The sequence below is a fragment of the Triturus cristatus genome, chromosome 6, assembly GCF_964204655.1.
Source record: "Triturus cristatus chromosome 6, aTriCri1.1, whole genome shotgun sequence".
Taxonomy (NCBI): Eukaryota; Metazoa; Chordata; class Amphibia; order Caudata; family Salamandridae; genus Triturus; species Triturus cristatus.
In genome coordinates this window covers 703,502,830-703,519,011 of record NC_140589.1, presented here as the reverse complement: position 1 = coordinate 703,519,011, position 16,182 = coordinate 703,502,830, and the positions used below count along the sequence as shown (strand labels likewise).

General features: G+C 43.0%; 1 long non-coding RNA gene across 1 annotated transcript; it reads right to left on the bottom strand.

The window, feature by feature from the left end:
* Positions 1 to 2,207: 2,207 nt before the first annotated feature.
* On the bottom strand, positions 2,208 to 14,756 carry LOC146817739 (uncharacterized). Its single transcript, XR_014962579.1, has 3 exons — positions 14,662 to 14,756; positions 5,763 to 5,859; positions 2,208 to 5,025 (listed from the first exon to the last, which is right to left on the bottom strand). It is a non-coding gene; the product is annotated as an uncharacterized LOC146817739 (long non-coding RNA).
* Positions 14,757 to 16,182: the final 1,426 nt, after the last annotated feature.

The window sequence follows — 16,182 nt, the reverse complement described above, 5'->3', positions numbered from 1 at the left end:
ACTCACCAATTATATTAACGAAAGAATTACACGTGGGATATGCATTTGCATGGCTAAATTAACTGTATACTAATATATGTACGCATACTAATCATAGAAAAATAGATTAGAATATTGCATGATATATGTTGCTATTTGACGTAATTGTAAGTTGCACCAGATGACGTCACTAGGTGAATATAAACGCTTTGAATGTTGCTATCATGCTAGATAATTACTTACACATAAGGGAATTAGTGAGGGTTTAACATTTTATTAGCCATTTCAATGTTTTAATTACGTTTTGTGTTTGTTTTACTTAAGTTGACCATTTGAGCCTAAGAAAAGATGGCTGACTGAGACACACGACGTGACTGCTACCGTTTCACGAGGTTTCGGGTGAAGTGCGCCTGCGCCACCGCCAGCAACAGTGGCCTCGTCCTGACCCCAGGCAAGATGTACCCATCAAGGACACCCAGGGAGCTTCGCCAAAATCACGAAACAAAGGACTGTCTTTGAAACCGAAACCAGCAAGTGTGATGACTTAACCTAACGGACTATGTGAGAACTTTACCGAATGACCCCAAACCAGCCAATCAGGACTTTCTAAAACTGATTTTTGTTACATTTTGACGGTAGTTTCATTATAAAAGTGGGTAGACAAAGCGAATTGAGAATCCTTCTTTTGAGCGAACTTTCATTTTCCTGTCGTTATGCTGACGGAGAGGACGGTGACACTGCTGGGCAGCTGTTATCCTGAATCTTTGAAAGACTGAATTGCTGCCTGACTTTGATGAATTAAAGACTTTTCCACGACTTGATTGACTTAGAGAACGACTAATAGCCAGATTAGGTAAATATGATGTTCGGTGGTTTATGACTTATTGAAATTGATTAGATAAAAGAAATTATTATTCTAACAAACAAATGTGTCGGGTGATTTATTTAGAGAAATTAGAATAAGATTAAATGTAGATTAACGAATTGAGTCACCAAATATCCAAAATCAACTAACAGATCTGTCGACTAAATGAGGGGAATATCTCGAGGTTCTGAGTTTAATAAAAGAACTTAATATATGTTCAGGTAAATTAGGTTCTTTTAATTGAAAGATATTCCTTTCATGTCAGCGTTTGGACAATTTATCTCTCCCGTGAGAACGGATCAATGAAGTGTGAGTGTTGGTGTTATGGGCCCCACCAATGAATGTATTGAGTGAATGAGCTATTGTGATATTTGATCTGTGACGAAGGGAGGATTTAAAAATTCCACGCTGCATCAGGAGCACACCGCTTAACCTCCCAGCAAGGTTCGCCCCTGGCATTATGGTAAATGCAGTATCAAGTTGCTTGCTTTGCTAAAATATTTACGATTGTTTCCCCAAAGTTGGCGCAGATAGTGCTGATCTCTAGACATGTGTGTCTGGTTTGTTAACCGTCATCAGTAGAGATTACATGCTTCAAATGTGGGATTTGCTGAGTAGACTGCCAAACATCACATCAGGTCATGTACCTCTCACTGGCACGCGGGTGCTTCTTCCACGAGCTTGTCAGCACAATGACTCAAGGGAGTGCTTTTAAACAGGAAAAGGGATGGGAGCACACCGCTTAACCTCCCAGCAATGTTCGCCCCGGTCATTATGGTAAATGCAGTCTCAAGTTGCTTGCTTTGCTAAAATATTTATGAGTCTTTCACCAATTTGTTTTTTTTGATTGATGTATATATGTATATATATATATATATATATATATATATATAATATATATATTCATCAAAAACTGTGTCCTCGGACAATGTCTCACTTGCAATCAGGTTAGAATTGCGATTTATTCAAATGCCAGCAAACCCAGGTAGTCGCTTCAGGCTTAATGCGTTTTGGGCTCCGCAGCACTTGTTCACAGGCCCGAGTGAAGGAACTAAACAGTGTAAAACAATTACCAGGTTTTAACAGATCTTTAAAGTCCCACCCTCAAGTCGCCTCCGGTAAGTGCCGATACATTATGGTCATGAAAGTCCCGCACAATAAAACGTTTACCCCTTCAGTGGGTTTGTTCCATAAAATTCAATAGATCATATTTCTCACTCCAGTGGGCTTCAAATCTTCTCCTTCCCAAGCTCGCTGGCAACATTCTCCACAACCCGCTGCTCCGTAAATGACTGCTCCTTATGGTCAGACGGACCTGCCCTTTCATGTGCAGTTGTACAGCTTCACGACTGGGCGGGCCATTTAAATTCCTCAAAAACTGTTTCTTCAGACAAAGTCACACTCGCACAGTAGGTTAGAATTGTGATTTATTCAAATGCCGCAAGCCCAGGCAGTTGCTTCGGGCCTAATGTGTTTAGGGCTCCTCAGCCCTTGTTCACAGGCCAGCGTGAAGGAACAAAACAGTGGAAAACAATGACCAGGTTTTAACGTATCTTTAAGGGCAGTGAACTTTGTTTACAGACATATCAAAAGCAGCGGACCCACTGGGTAAAGAAATTATGTTGCTGGACTATACTTACCAGAATGCATCGAGACTCACGGGAGGCCCACTTGGTGGCGGATTTGTTATATATTTAAATGAGATAGTCAATGCTTTGCAAAATCTTCGCTGTTCGTCATGTTGGCCAGTGATCAAGGGCTGGGAAGCCCGAAACGCGTTTGCCCTGATGTTTCTGGTGGCCATAAGCTGTGTTTGCTGCAGTCTTTATTAAAAATTCGAACCTGCTGTTGTGTGCGCCTTTGTGCGAGGATAACGTTTTTCCAAAATTCATAAATGCAGAGTTAAGATTAGTAAATCTATATGTGACTACACATAAGTACCTTTACAATGGTACCGTTACAATAGTCGGGTAGTCAATCTTTTTGCCACAGTTTTTTGACGGACCATAATAAAACCTCAGGATTCTGACATAAAACCAGTGACAGTACACCAAGCCTGGGCCAGTCTCACTATTCAGCAAAAGTTGGGAATATTTAATTTATTTTGTTCAGATGGCTCAAGCAGACAGATTTCCATATCTTCCTAATGACGATTGGTAGCTCTGTTTATCAACTATGATATCAAATGTTTTCCTTTCTGGCAAATGTACCTTATTGCTGTAATGTTGGTGCGAAACACCCTAGACCCAAATGGATACTTAAGCTACATCTAACTAGATGAGGCCAGATTTCTGCATCACAGTTGTTAAAGTTCAGCCTACCATATAAGACCTGTACTTTTTACTGTGCATATGAATCATCCTGCGCCACCACTAATACTGTTGCTTTGAAAGGGGACTCAGATTATTATTTTTAAAGTTCATACACCAGGATGGCCAACAACATACTGCAATAGTGGCGCTAAGGCCTGACCAGCTGTCCTGCTTCTATAAAACTAGTAAACATTTGAAAATTAGGTACAACATGGAAACCTTGAATGTACATTAACAGAGACTAATGGAAAACTATCTAAACCAATACAATCTTAAGTCTTCTGCGAACACTTTGGATAGTCTATTTTGAACGGTGAGGTCCGATCTAGATAACTCTTTCATCTTATAGTCCATTCCCTGTAGTAAAATGTAGAATCTCAGCTGTTCAGGAGTTATTATTCTCATCAGCACTAACTAACAAATAGGCTTATGATTAGAGTACAATAAAATGAGTCCCAAACAGACATGGCTCTGTTTTTTAAGGACGAAACTACAATGAATGTTCTGCATTCAAAAGTGGTCAACTTTATTCTCTGAGTAGCAAACATCTACTCATAAATACCATGCATTGACCTTGGCCATCCTCGTTTAGCAGAGATAGGGCTGCTCCTGTAACTTTCCCAACACATCAGTACAATGACATTTTGATTAAATCACGGCCCTTTAGCACTGGAGATGAAAAAAGAGCTTTGAAGTCCTTCTGGCACTCTGGTGCCTGGCAGAATAACTGAGTCATTTCCCAGATGCCTTTTCCCCTAATGAGTTCATAATAGTACCATACAACTTTACTAACTCTCCAAACTTGGGAATTGTGGAACTTGCAGTATCTGAAAGCATGACTCTTGGGCTGGATAAGCTGCTTTTTCTTACTGCCTGGTAGCTGAGGTAGAGTACAGGCCCTTGCCCTGCATGCTACTTACTGGCATGCTAGTCTGACACACCAATCAAAGATGTTAGACATGCCTATCACAGGGCTTAAGGCATCTCTTGGAGACATAATAGTCAGTCCTTCCATCTTCAGCTGTATAATTCACTAGAATACCAAAAAGGTAATTCAAAAACTCTTTAGAAAATGTCTTAAGTACTTCCGTCGTGATGCCGTCCACACCACAGGCCTTGCCATTGGCATGCTTTGGAGAACATGAAAAGCCTCAGAGACCTGAATTTCCTCCAGGGCTACCCTACTTTGCTAGCTAATCACTTGCAGCAGTGTGATGGTCTCAAAGAGCTGCTCTAGCCCATGTCGTGGAACCTCCTCCACTTTCTCGTAAACATTGCAATAATGCTGCGCAACCATTTTAGCAATCTTGCTACTTTCATCAATTAGGGAATGAGTCTCTGGATTTTAAATTCTATTTACTATCTCTTTGTTTTGCCATAGCTCGGTAGACCAAGCAAGAAACTTGCCAATATGTTGTTTCTCTTCGTAAACTTCTTGTTAGTAGGCCTGGTGGCTATTGATTTCTTCAATTAGTAAAACAATGAGCATCACTTGTATCGCTATGGTCAGTTCTTTCTTGCATGCCTCTATATTTTCCGTAGGCATGTACATATTGGCTGCATTATCTAGCACCGCCTGCAATGAGCGAACACCGGCATTATGCTTTTTGTTTATATGGGCAACAAAATGCCCACGGGCAGCAGCCTTGAAGGCCTCCTACACCATTATATAATCTACAGTTCATTTAAAAAACTCATTAATAAAAGGATCTTGTTTCATCCAACCAGATGGTATCTGAAAGTAATGTCAGACTAAAGTGCCATCTGGATCGATCTTTTGCATTGGCTCTCAGCTGAAGTTGAATTGAAATGGCAGAGTGGTTGGAGAAGGCGTTGGCCCTCGTGCTGGCAGCATAGCACTGAATTGGCCTGGAAACAAGAAAAAAGATAATGCGAGATGCTGAGAAAAATTGCAGTGAATAACACGTATATTCCATGAGCAGTGGATACAGTGCATGCCATGGATATATTAGCTCAAAATCAGGTTTTAAAGCAGTAAGAATCTTAAATGTGCTGTACTTAGTTTCTTTACTGTATTTGATATATCAAGGATGAGATCTTGAATGAAATTAAAACCTCTCCGCCCCCCCCCCCCGAATCATTGGACCTGCCGTCGTCATTGCTAAAATATGAAGTTGAATCAATCACTCTGTTTCATCAGTGATGGGGCCATAATAATTGACCAGATTTAGCAAATTATCTTTTACTTTCATTTCGACCCATAGCCAAATCCATGTTAACATCTCTAAAAACATCACATAATTGCCAGTCAACGGTATTGGCTAATACAATTGCAACGCCATTAATGGCCGCCCTTGAAGAGGCATAAAAGGAATGAGAATATCTCTTAGGGATGAAGGAATTGGAGAAGTTATCTTTAAAGTAATTTTCTTGAAGAAAAATCACTTCCGGTTTGCATATAGACAGCCAGTTCACCATTGCACGAGCTTTACACCTATGAAGCAAGCTATTAGCATTACATGAAAAGATATTTACTTTTTGTATCATGGGATACACAGATAAGCTTTCTGGAGGTTCCCACCTGACCTCGGCCACTCTCCTTTATTTTGGCACCTCTCCTTATGTCCTGCATGGGCAAAACTCACCATGATCAGAAAGAAAATATGGATGATATGCCTCTTAGTTATAAAACTGCTCATTCTTTTCATGTTCAGTACATTGCTGATTGAATCCTTGAGGTGCCTGAAAGAGAAAAAGGCAACGCTGTACCTGTACCCCTATTTGCATTCTTTCAACTGCATGTATCACCACATCTCATTTTACATGCTCAAATAAGCAGGAGAAATAATAACAAGAATTGAAGAGAAATAGATGAAATGTTTTGACCCAAGGCTTCTATGATAGTGCTCATTAAGTCAACCTAAGTAAACAAGTTGCCTACTATAAACATAATTTAGTGATAAACACCATGGACTCCGTTATAAATTATATTATGCTGGGTCTAAATGTAGTCTATGGGTCTATACATGTGTCAACCAAGCTGTATAGCACGTGTTGGTGCTAGAAGAAAAGTCTAGATACATAGAAACATTCTCCATTCATTTAGGGCTGCCTGCGCAAGAGATTAAAACAGATATTTACTAATTTACAGCACAATGCAGCGCAGCAACCAAAGTTGCTGCACTGCATTATGTTGCGATAAGAGGAGAGAGCAGGGAAGTGTCAGATCTACAAATATATGGCACTGCCGCTTTTTTCCCCAGTGCTTATGCTTTTTCAGGTTGTCTAGCGCTATGCCACGGCAGTAAAAATGGTGCAAAGGTACATGCATGATGACAGACATAGATTTTGTCCTGAAAAGATAATATTCCAATATAGAATACTTAGGGGCCGCTTAGTATGGCGAGCGGACACCCTTGCGGTGCTGGGACCGGCCGCCAGTGGTGCGACAGTCCCGCACCTGCAATTAGAATGCCACCGCCACCGTGGCATCCTCTATTCCCAGCATTGTGGCGGGTGGTGCTCACAGCACCGCCGCATTGTCATGCACAAGGTGACAGGCACCGCGCGGTGTCTGCCACCTTGTCCATGACAATGTAGGCGGGTACCACAGGTACCGCCCATGTGCACCCTCCCAATAACCTGGGAGTCCGCAATGGGCCCCCGACAGCAAATTCCACATGCCTTTGATGCCGCCACGGAAAGGCTTCTTCCCACACCCATGCTAATATGGATGGCTGTGTCTAGCAGACACCGCCACCATATCTAACCTCTTTTCCATCCGGTCGACTGGGTGACCGGCGAAAAGACCGTCCGCCGGGGTCCTCCCCGCCATACTACTATGGCGGGGGGAAATGTAAATGTAAAATGTAAATGTTGTAGACTTGTAAAGCGCACAGCTGCCCCAGCAACGGGGCGTCCCGGCGCTGTAGACCGCTGGGGAACTCGTCCTGGCTATCCCTGTGAGATGGTCCCTTTCTGGGTATCTCCAAGGTGAAACCAGGCATCCCCGGCGTCTGTGGGGGGCCGTTGTAGAGATGAGGCAAGCTTAATGCCCAGAATTGCCGAGTGTGTTCCTGGTTAGAGTAGGTACCGAGGCGAGAATGATCAAGTCCGTTTTGACCCTGGTCCACGACCCTGCCGCGTCGGGAATTGAACCCTGGTCCCTGGCCGATTCTCTGCTTACGGGTTTGCCGCCTCTAACCAGTGAGCCACACCTCTCTGGGTGGCGGGCGGAGGGAAATGTAGGGCGGATCATCACCACCATGCGGGCGGTGGCGATCCGCCCTACATCGTAATCAGCCCCTATGTTTAGACGTACTTTGAAACTTTTACCACATTGTGGGCCTTATTTATGAGGCCCTTACGCCACTGTTGCGTCACTTTTTGTGACGCTGTAGAGGCATAAAAAATGTGCCACACTGAGCCACATTTAACAAAGTAGATGCGTCACTTGTAAACCCCTGCGCTACATTATACCTGCAACACGTATAATGTATGCAGGGTGGGAGTTCCGACACAGAAAAAGCTCATAAGAGTGTAGCAGTGAAATCTATGAGATTTCACTGCAACACTTCTACGGCCTCACTGCGTCAAATCCTTATGCCTGTTGAAGTAGGCATAAGGGGTTATGCAGGACTTTTCACATGGGGCTTGCCCCATGTATAATGACACATTGTTGTAATTGTGTCTGTTTCCAGACACTCCAGCAATGCGCCATTTTTGCACCTTCAGAAACATCAGGATTCCTGACGGATCTGACAATCCTTGCAACATGGAGCTTTGTACAGTAAATGTGGCGCATCCATGGTGTCGCAAGGAGGCCACACTAAAAAGAGTTGCATCGCTGTGATACTGCAGTGATGCAACACTTTTCATAAATGAGGCCTCGAATGTGTGCTATAGACTGTAGGACAAATGTAATGTGTCGAAAGTTAGGAGAAATACAAATAATTCTCATTATCATTGCTTGTCTTGAAGAGACTTTTTTGTGCAAAGCCCTGCCTACAATTGTTAGTAAATATGACTTGCATGAAAAATCAGGAATGGTATAATTGGATTCCCCATGCAGCAAAGCACTGTTTTGTGTTCTTTGAGGGCTACGTTACAGGGTGTTGGACTTGGTCCTCTCTGCAGGGCCACCCCCAAATATTTTGCCTTCAACCTTCTTATTTTTACTGAATCCATTTTGTTTGGCCTTAGGACTCTGTGCACCTTACCACTGCTGAACACCGCTAAAATGATCATACTCTCAACCCTAAACATGGTAGAATTGTCTTATACTCAATTGGCATATTTAATTTCCTAGTATGTCCCTAATAAGGTGGAACCACTTGTACAGAGGGCGCCTGGGTCAAATTAAACTAGTAGGCCTGTCACACTGTTTGTGCCATCCACTTAGGTAGACATGTAAAACATGGCCAAGACCTGCCACTGCAGCCAGTGTGTGCAGGTTTAAACCGCCATTTTGACGCACATTGTTTTCCTATTCTCCATAAACTTAGAAATGATCTGCCAAAAGGTTTTACTATTTTTTGTCGGCCTGCTTGATGCAGTTCTACCTAGTTTTTATTCATAGTATTTTTACTACTTTCAGAGCAGAATTTCTTTTCTTTCCTTTGCAGAGATTGAATTTCTTTGACCCCTGTGGCTGAGGGGGGCAATGAATTTCTGAGGAACAAGTTTATTCAACTTCTGAGAAAGTTTTACTTCCTTCAACTCCTTTTTTGGATATACCAGATTCTTATGAGTTGTACTCCTCCACTGGATCTCATGGCAGCTCTGTGATTATCTCTACGTAAGTCAAAATAGGATTGCTTTCTTCAAGAGAGTGGTGAACACAAGGTGACATGACTACTCCATTCAACTTGAACATGTTATTTGTTTTCCAAATGATTTAACTTTGTTTAAGGGCTAATAAATCATCCCCCTTTCCTCCTCTTAGGGACCAAGACAACATAAGTTGCACTTGTAGCACAAGTTCGGAATACAATATATCATGGTCACTAATTTAAAGAACAAATATTTCTGATATAGGTCATGACTGGTTATGATGTAACCAAAAATAAAGGGATCAGTGGCCCCTTTTCTGGTGAAGTCAGCAAATACATCTCTGTCGGTTCTTCTATTCAATATCATACTGTTTATTCAGTGCAATGATTCAGTAACATTCTTCTGCATTTATCAGCCCTTATCTTTGACAGAAAGACTGGATCAAGAATGGACCAATCTTCTTCCAATTTCGTGTTTTTATGAACTTTTATTGCAGCATTAGAAATGTTTGCATTAAAGTCACCCAATATTATTCTTTGGGAGTTTCCTCCTGAGTCAAGCATCTTCTCTATTAAATCAAATATCTCATTCATCGGTGTATTGTATTTCGGGCCAGGCAGGACCTAGATTTAAAAATAAATTAAAGTGTCAGCTGAATGAGCACTTGCTTTAGATAGTTTTAATTTGATGCATTGTATACTGTTGCTCTGAAGTCGTTTTATTTCAAAGTCCCACTGTATTTCAACTGTAAGGAGGGTAGGGAGGCCAACCTTAGTGTGGCCTATCCTAACCCTTGTCGGAGGAAGGAAGTTTGGGGTTACTGTTTAATTTATTTCCATTTTGGTCCCTCGAGCGCCAAGACCAATAGACATCAGTTTTTATATTACCCACTTCAAGCTGCCTTTGGTTCCATATTTGTCTACCTCCTTTATAAATATGTACTGTACGTGTGTCCATAGATGCACAATCACACTGTTGGTCATTTTGGTTAAATAGCATTATTAGATGTTTCACTCCCCTGTCAGATGAATGTGTTGGCTGCAATGGAGACAGTGGGGCAGGAGACTTGTAATGTATTCCCATTACCTCAACGCCATTTTTGTGGAGTCTGTCACTTTCCTGGAGCATTATCGAGGGGATCATACTAGACCTGAATTCTATATGAGCTGTAGAAAAGTCTTGACTATTGGGAAAGGTCACCAGCTTTATTTCGAAAGAAGAGAGGGACTGAAGATGTGGGAAATATGCAATAGCCATAACATTCTTTCTCTGTTTAGAGGATCTTTCCCATTTGCAAAAAGGTCTGATATTTTGAGGGCTTGATAAGGATTTAATATTGGCTCTACTGAGGGTAACTCATGGATAGAGCCTGCTGCCAAAACTGCATGTGGGTGGGATCTGCTTTTCAATTGGAAAGTAGTGCTTACAAAGTTAGAGGCCAGTGGGTTTAGTTGCACTTGTACATCTTTTACAGGAAGGAGAGACAAGTTTGATGCTTGTGCATCCTGTGAGTTTGCCATGTTGGTTATGCTGCTGCTTGCTCCGTCTACCTCAGCGCTATTGTGGGCATCAGTTAGAGCAAACTTTATTCTTTGGGACTTTCTCTTGGTGATTCTGCGAATTGCTCTTTTCTTTTTCCTCACAGACTTTGGTTTTGCCTTACTTCTATTGACTTTCTTAGAGTCAGGTTATTGTGTTGTAAGAAGTGAAGCAGCCACAAAGGGATTTTTCAAGGATCCTATTCTATTAGAACATTTGAATAAAGAATAAGAGCAGCTGTCTCCTACTTGTCTCCTGATCTGGAGTTGATTCTGCAAATAGCCTACACAGGAGTAGACTATTCCTGTTCCATACCCATTATTTTTTCTCCCTTTAAGCATTTTTCTGCCTGTTGAGTTGCACTTGACATTTTGTTAGTATTCCATGGGGGAAGTACTTTTAAGGCTACACCAACCTCACTAATTTTAACTCCTACTCCAATATCTACCCTTCCAGCAAAGGGTGAGTCATTTTGATTGATTAGAGTTTTAAATATTGAAGTTTGGATTTCTAGTGTATGATCAGAATTAGTTGTATCTTTACCCAGCAATTCTATTATAGATTCGAGTATCCTTTTTAATAACTATAAGGATGTTGTATATTCATTTGCGGGTGGAAATGCTGTTAATAGAGGACAATCAGGAGAGCGGGATAGATTCACTTCAATCTTTGATATACCACTCAGTGTACTATTGAATAGTTCTAACGTCTTTTTCAATGGTTTGCTCCCTGCTGTGTAAGGGAGTTGACTCAGATCAATGTCAGGCAATAAAAGGCCGTTGGCAAGGCCTTACTGGAAACAACTCTGGAGTTATCAGCTGATTGCCTGTTTTAATTATGAGGGCAGTTCTATTTATTTCTGTATTCATTGCGTCTTTAGACGTTTGATCTGCTATGTTGAATGCAGTTTTGTCACTTTGATCTACGCCATTAGCTCCTTTGAATGTGTTCCCGTTTCATGACATTGTAGGGACTAAGAGGCATATTTACAAGCTGGCGCTAAAAAATGATCGCCGCTTTTGAAGCCGTTTTCTGCTGAAAAGCGGCGATAATTTTATCGCCTAATTAGCAAGGCCATGCTAACGCATGAAACCTTGCTTTAGCGTGGGGATTCTTTACGCCCAGCTTTGCATCTCTAATGAGATGCAAAGTGGGCGTTCCTGACCTAACATGACAGGAGAAGTGTCGCTAAGCGACATTTCTCCTATCATCAAGCCCCACGCTATGAAGCATATCATCAGGAAAAGTAGCGATAACCCCTGTTATCGCTACTTTCCTTACGCCTGCTTCAGGACTGACTTAGCCATGATATCCTATGGAGGGTGGATATCATGGCTAAGTTTGTGAGCCCCTATCATCAAGCTAACGCCACACTACGTGAGATTATCGCTGGGTTTCCAGCGATAATCTCACGTTAGGCAGTTAGCGTGAGGATTTTTATCGCTGAGGAGATAAGCGTTGCTAATAGCACGCCATCTCAGCGATAAAAATCCACATTACCCGGCGATAATTATCCTCACGCTAAGAGCGCTGAGCGATAATTATCGCCGGGTGTTGCTGATATGCCCCTAATTTAGGGAAGAGTTCTGGTATTGATGTTGACCCTTATAAAGCACCGATATGCGTGGACTTGCTTCTCTTGACTGTTTGTACCGTTCCTTGCCGCTTCATCACAAAGGTGTGATTTCCTACATTTTTAATCGGCACGTTAGAGAGATGACTATTCCTCCTCATGGTATGATACAATGCCGCCTTTGTCCACTTCGATGAAAGTTTGAAGAATCTAGATTGATCATCACAGTCTTTCAGAACCTAGAATCCGAGTGATAAACCTCTAAGGTAGCCTTAACCCCTTCAGTGCCCATGACGAGCTGGACTCGTCATGGGCCGCGGTGGCGCTGTGCCCATGACGAGTCCAGCTCGTCATAGACCCCGCCCGCTAATGCAACGGCCGGCACTGGGCGGGGAAAGGGGCGGGCACTGAAGGGGTTAAGTTAGTGGGCAGGGATGAGCATGATCATAATTGGCAGTGGCGGAAGTTCAATTGTTAAATAGAGTAAATTTGAGGTAAATTGAGTTCAATTGACGGAGTACAGTGGGTCAGGCAAGGGAGATATTGCTTTAACTGTCCAGTGGCAGCTGGTGACATTTAAAAGTAGTGGGGTGTAAAAGTTCGTGGTGAATGGGCGGTGCTGAGCGTAGCGAGTGAGGCTGACCGTCATAAGATGGGGTTAGGGGGTTCTCCCCCGCTAATTTGTTTTTAAAAGAGAGGGCAAATGGTGTATTTTCATGTTTTGAGCATATTTGAGATAGCAAGAAGATTAATAAAGCGATTGTGCAGTGTAGTTATGACATTAATAAAGAGATTTCATATGATAATGATGTAGGTAGATCCTTATTGCACTCGCAGAACTAAGGGGTTCAGGGGTTTAGAACCAAGCAGTAACATTGCTTAAAATTTCCTGACAAATTGAAGAAGCGAAGTTTGCAGTTTAAAACATTTCACATTGCGGGATATATTTTTCCCCTTCCCCTTCAAGGTTATCATGCGGTTGGTACAAGTCTTTAACTGCAGTAAGTCTATGTGCCATTTCGAGGTGTTTGTATTCTTTTGAAATAGCAAATTAATCCAAATGGTTAACACTTAAAGCAGGGCTATGAAATGTTCTGAAAGATCCAAGCACCAAATGACTGCATTCTCCACTCATCATGAGTCCTGCAATCATCCCCTACAATGTGTTATTGTTTTAAAGTAGTTAAGTAGGAGTACTGTTCGTGTATTAGTGCCTACATTTCGGCTTTCATATCTGTACATCCTGCCACTCAAGAACATGAACCCGGCTACTAATAAACAAACAAGAACACCACCTTCAGCCTTTATTTAAGCTGCACAGACTGTTACTGACACATACCAGGGCATTTGTGTTTAAGATTGAATGTATGTTTTTATGGCCCAACAAATGACTTGAAGAATGTTATTACTTGCATTCCAAAGCGCGCCTGCGTGTAGGCCCATAGCCACTTGTCAGGCCATAAAGACACAGCAAGCACACAAGTGCCCTCGTAATGATTAAATATCTCGTCAATTGGCAGGTATTTTTTGATAAATCTACCTTGTAAATGTTTTTGGGGGAGGGAGAGCATAGACACACCGGACAGTTGACCAGTCATTTCACCTTACACTGCATTTCCCTACAGGCCATAGTAAGTGCTCAATCAAAAACAATTATCACGCAGTGCAGAAATTCATATTCACAACAAAATGAAAAAATGTGCATCTTACAAGCGGCACCTGAGAGTGCACAGAGTGTGTAGGAAAAAGAGCCCTGATAGCCAAACCTATACCAGTGGATTTCTTTCCTAGTGCCAGTAGCTGGAACGGCCACCGCATTTCGCCCCCTACCTCATTATCACAACAGCATGCACAGATTGGGCGCAAGCACATACTCAAACCAGATTAAGTATAAGACGCCCCCTCCCTCCCCTCATCCTAATAAAATTCTAAACTTCAGTTTGTAAAGAATAAAAAACGATTTTAACTAGAACTATTATGGTTTTCCATTATTCACATATTTCAGGTTCTTTTCTGCCATGCTTTCCTTTACCCCAGCTTCAACTCCTTTTGTTTTTCAAAAACGGCAGCAGTTGAGTGAAAGCCCGATGTATTCTGGTAATTGTAGTCTCTGACTCTCTGGCTATGACACTATGAAAACGACAGATATCACCAGATCAGTATCAGATTTAGTACGTGGGATGCTAACCTCACGTGGCCCACAAGTCCGGATGCGTGATGCACAGCAAATTACCAGGTTTGCCACTGCAGCTGACAAGCACGCCATCGGCAGCAGCGAAAAGCTTCCTTCGGTAAGCCACGTGCAGGGACATTACTGAAGCCAGTGGCATCTTCCTCATACAAAGCCGGCACATTCAAAACATGAAAAACAGTTAGACTACCGTGACTATCTCACCTACTGCTCTGGCAATGGCCTCATTCTTCAGTCAGTCTGTGGCATTGCTCATAAATGCTGAAGCTGTTTCAGCGTGCCCTTATACCAGTAGCCAGAAATGGAGTAATTGTGCGTTGTGTTGCACCATTGCTCACTATTTGTATACATTTCCAAAGGGGTAGATCCCCATCTACCTTGTAAAGTGAACTACGAGACACTTGTGAGAAGTTGACGAAGATAGCACAGGTGCACGTAGTTTTAGAATAAAATAGAAGTGTTCTCTCACCCGAGCCTTCCGCTATGGCTACTGCAGTACATTCTTTGCGCGCGACTGCTGGTCTCCCTCCTGAACGATAACAGCCTGCTGCGTGCTGATTATCACGAACATGATCTCGGAGATATATAGACGAACTCGTCCACAGCCCTCACCCCCAACTTTCATTGTCCAATCAGGAGGCTTAAACGGTAGCGCAAACATGAAGTGAGTGATTCGGTTGTTGCCACCCACTTCACTTTGTTGATGAAGGCCAGCCCTGCCCCTTACCATTTACTTCAATGGCGCTCTGCTGAAAATGCCTGCTCTACAGCATTAGCGCCCTGTTTAAAAGTAAATCATTGCCACTTCCTCCGGCCACTCCCTTCATGCTGACATCACTCTCCTCGTGTGTGCCTCGAGGGTGAGCAATAACCCTCGCCCCCAGCCAGCACATGCGCAGGAGGACTCGTCTCTGACCTCTCCCCCCCTTTCTTTAAAAATAAAAAAACTACAATTTGTTTTGGAGTTAGAATGAAGCAGTGAATGCTTAATTTAAAGCTGCTCCACATGGTGTACATTCTCTCTCTGTCTTCTACCGGATGCTGGTAGGGCAACGCCTGTTCGCCCATTAAAACCAGCCGCTACTGCACACTGTCTCCCACGCAAAACAGTGAGCAGTCGGAGAGTATTAGGAGTGCTAGTGCTCCACCTATGCAAGCTGCGCCCAGTTCTAGCTGTGCCTCTTCTGTGGGTGTGGGGACTCGCCTTTCACAGAGTACTCTATGCCTACTGCTTCTCCCGCCACCCTGTGCCAAGCCCCCATACTTCACCACAGACACACGAGAATCACAGTGTGAAGCGTCCAACTAGACACCTCTATTGAAAGTTCTGGGTGCACGGGCATCTGATTGCTGGTCGCTGCATTGCCTATATCCTGTAGATTGGTATGGTGAACAAGGTAGCCGGAAATTGTGTACAGCGGGCTCCAAAAATGTAGATAAATTGAGGCTGGGTACCAAGGTTACAAGAGTGCTCTCCTCCCTGCTCCCTACACTTTGGTTCCCGTACAGCACCGCACGTCTGCTTTCCAGTGAAGTGTGGTGATATGAGCACTCGCTAATGGGGAATCCAACGCACAGCCCATCACCACTGCTCCATTCTAGAGGTGGTGCAGGTCTGGACTCCATAGAGCCCCGAAACAGTTGCAGTGGAATAGAGCGAAGGAAACCTGGCCAGTGGGTCAAGGGACTGAATGTGTCTGATGCTAGCAGATATGTAAGAATATATGCCCGTAAAGCGCTATGAATGCGATGCATCATGAGTGATCAACAAACGAGGCAGTTGTAAAGCAGGCATCAGCGGAGTGAGTAAGGACATGCCCATCTGTTAAGAGATCCCTGAACATGTGTAGGGCATGTTGTACCAACATGCATTTGACTGAGACATTCACAGGTAATGGGGAGCCAGGGGTTGTCCGTTAGTCCCAGGGATGGTGAATAGAGTAGTGTGTCCTCTAAGAGGGGCTCATCTTACATCCCCAAACTGCACCTG